The following is a 3,907-nucleotide window of genomic DNA, read 5'->3' on the forward strand; positions in this document are numbered from 1 at the left end:
ACTATCACATAATTCACAATAAAACATTAAAAAAAAAAAAAAAAAAGAAAGCTACTGACCGTTACTTAAAGGAAATGGTTGATTGTTTACTCTGTACATATGCATAGATGAAAACCTTCAGTGGCTAGGTTTTTGAAAGGAGATCTCCAGGTCTTTCTTTCAAGACATCTCTGGATGGACTCCAAGGTTGGAACCTACAACTTTTCCATGAATAGCCGAGAGTGCTAACCACCCAGAACTCTAAAGGGCTGTATGGCCATTGCCATCAAGTCTATTCTGACTCATAGTGACCCTCTATAGAGTTTTTGAGATTGCACATTTTGAGACTGCACATCTTTCTCCTATAAAGCGGCTGTGGGTTTGAACCACTGGCTTCCTGGTTAGCAGCATAATGCCCACCCCATGGTGCCACCAATATTTCGACAAAGATCTGTTGTTGTTAAGTGTAGTCAAATTGCTTCTGACTCATAGCCACCCTGTATAGGGTTTCTAAGGAGTGTGTGTTGGGTTTGAACCTCTGACCTTGCAGTTAGTAGTCCAGTGCTTATCCTACAAAGGTCTGTATTATTGTCAGTAAATGCCGTTGTGTCGGTTCCAACTCACAGCAACTCCATATATGGTTTCCAAGGAACAGCTGATGGGTTGAACTGACAACCTTGTGGTTCGCAGCACAGTGCTGATCTTACAGTACCACTCTGTGGACTGAATCTAATTAAAGTGGAGTCTGTGGATCTTTGCCTATCCCTATATGAGGGTAAAGAGTTCTGGTAACATAATGGTTATGAGTCAGGCTGCTAATCTCACAGTCAGCAGTTCAAAACTTCCAGTAGTTTCCCCAAAAGATGAGGTTTGGTGCTCCCCCAAAGATTTACAGCCTCAGAAACCCTCTACAGGGTCGGTATGAATCTAAACTAACTTTACAGCACATAACCATCACCATATGATGGTCAGTCAAAAACTATAAACACTGGGTTCCAGTTCACACACTCACAGGTTTATTCCAGACAAAACATGTTTAATCATATCTCTGTGAGCAATGAATGGCTGCAGACAAGTTCTTGCAGGAATAAACTTATCTTTGTCTCTTTGGAGTGTCTTCAAAAAAGGGTCTAGTCAACACAGTGACTTCCAAGGGAATCTTCTGAGCCAGTTAGATTCAAAGCAGGCAGAGAGGTCAGCTCAGAAGGTTATAGTGACTGCTTTTTTGTGGCTCTGTAGGATAAGCACTGGATCACAACATTGATTTGAATAAAAAATTCAGTGGTTCAAACTCACCATCCATTACTCAGAAACCTTTACAGGGTCACCATGAGTCAGAACCGATTCAACAGCACTTCATAACAACAATAAGGGTAATGTTGATAGATACGAAAGACACAGGATGATTACGAGAATGGTTACTAGAAAAGTTTTAGACAGTTAAAACTGCACTGGAGAGAAAGGGGTCAGGAAAGTTGTGCCAAGGAATTTTTCCCATTATGACAATGAATCTGCTCATTCTTTCAGGGTAACAAGGGCTGTTTTATGAGAATTTTATTGGAAAATGGAGCCTATCCACCCTATAGTCATAATCTGCCCCCTTCACTCTTCTTTTCATTCCCCAAACTTAAGTAACATTTTAGAAGAACCAACTTCTGTCCCTGGAGGATGCCAAAAGTACCAATTTGACACTGTAAATTAAAAAGTGCAGAATTCTTCAGGGAAGGGGTAGAGTGATGGAAACAATGCCTTCAGAGTGTGCAAGCCTAGATGGAGAATGTGTCAAGAAACAATTGTTTCACATTTTGCTATTTTTGTTTTGCAAAAAGGTTCTATGATTTTGTAGCAATAGTTTTTGTTTTGTTTTGTTTTGTTTTTTTGACTTGCCCTTAAGCCTATGTTCTGGTTCACTAATTTGATAAGTACAGAAATTAAGACAAAGCATTTAAGAAATCCCAGCACCATTGGGCAGAGTCTCCCCTTATGTTGACTCTAATATACAGTTTTTTGAAATTGGATCTTCTGTGTTGTGGTCCTTTTGCTATTTCCTTTCTTAAATGATTCATTTTTCTCATATCCTACTAGACTGAAAATATTGAGACAATATTCTTTCAAGTGCTTCTTCACCACAAATAGTTTGCAATTCCTTTCTTTAGTCACGAAATGAAGGAGGTGGATGTGTCCTTGGAAAGGAGAAATTTCAAACATATCTGACCATTTCTCTAGATTTTCATTTCCTGGACTACAAAATGCAGAGATTGAATTCACTCAAGGGTTTAAATGGGTAACTAGATTAGAGGCATGGGTATCTTGTTGGAGTGTTAACCATAAAAGACTGGAATGGTTTTAAGCAGGGGGTGTTCTCAGCAGTGGGTCCCAAGGCCTGCCCCTGGATTCTGTCTTCCATTGATTTGTGGTAGGACATGTTTCTAATGCAGGTGTGGTGTAGAGGTGTACAAGTCTTTGGCATTTAATCTAGTTGGCTGTTAATGTTCTGTCTTGTTATTGTGAAGTGTTGTCGAGTCACTTCTGACTCATAGTGATCCTTTATAGAGTTTCCTAGGAGTGGCTGGTGAGTTTGAACTGCTGATCTTTTGGTTCAAACCAATCTTGTGGTTCAGTACATTCCTGTAGTGCCACACCAGGACTCCAAATGCTCTGTCTAACTCTGATTTCTCTATTGCAAAGCAGGATCTAAAGAAATGTGGCATTAGTTCACTTCCCAAGAGAATCTGACTTTACAGGGCTCCAGCAGTAGCTCTAGCTCCGTGTTTTCTAAACAAAATCTCTCAGCATGAGTGAGCTTTGAGTAGTAGTGTTCCAGGCCTCCTCCTGGTGTCTTAGCAAGAGCATTTTCATTTTTGTGTGTTTTATATGTTGTGATGACATATATGGCTTCGTGAAGCACTGGTGGTGTAATGGTAAAGTACTTGCCAGTTAACCAAAAGGTTGGTGGTTTGAACCCAATCAATGGCTCCATAGGAGAAAGACTTGTCCATTGGTTCTCATAAAGATTGTAGCCCAGAAAACGTTATAGGGTAGTTCTACACTGTCGCATAAGGAGCTCTGGTAGCGTAGTGATTACGAATCGGGCTGCAAACCTTAAGGTCAGCGGTTCGAAACTACCAGCCGCTCTGCAGGAGAAAGATGAGGCTTTCTACTCCCGTAAGGATTTACACCCTCGGAAACCCTGTACAGGGTCGCTATGGGTCGGAACGGACTCGACGGCACTTAACAACAACAACACTGTCGCATGAGCTTGTTATGAGTCAAAATGGACTTGACAGCAAATAACAACAACAACATGCATTGCACACACCTGTGCAGACATGGAAAGAACATCTGTTGAATCCACTAAGTTTTTAGCTTATAAAGTCAACCAAACCACCCAACACAGTCTGTTTCCTACAAAACAGACTAGGGACCTAATGAACAGGTAGGAGAAGGAAACTCCGATTAGAAACACATTATTTTATAACCAAATGCAAAATGGCTACAGGTATACTTTAACTCAGAGATGTCATCAATTAATAAATGGATGAGATAGGTAATAGAATTTATCATTACTAAAGTACCTCTTTGAATATACCACACACCGTCAGATGAATAGCTAAATCTGTCTTGGAAGAATTACAACCAGAATGTTCCTTAGAAGTGAGGAGGGCGGAACTTCATCACATGTACTTTTTGAGCATGTGATCAGAAGGGACCAATCCCTTAATAAGGACACCATATCTGGTAAAGTACAGGATCAGCCAAAAAGAGGAAGACCTTCAGTGAGATGGACTACCACAACAGTTGCAACAATGAATTCAAACAGCAACAATCGTGAAGGTGGCACAGGATCTGGCAGTATTTCATTCTATTGTTCATAGGGTTGCTATGACTTGGGGGAAAAAGCCAAATTCAGTTACCAAGAGCAGTCCTT

The sequence above is a fragment of the Chrysochloris asiatica genome, unplaced genomic scaffold (assembly GCF_000296735.1).
Source record: "Chrysochloris asiatica unplaced genomic scaffold, ChrAsi1.0 scaffold00096, whole genome shotgun sequence".
NCBI lineage: Eukaryota > Metazoa > Chordata > Mammalia > Afrosoricida > Chrysochloridae > Chrysochloris > Chrysochloris asiatica.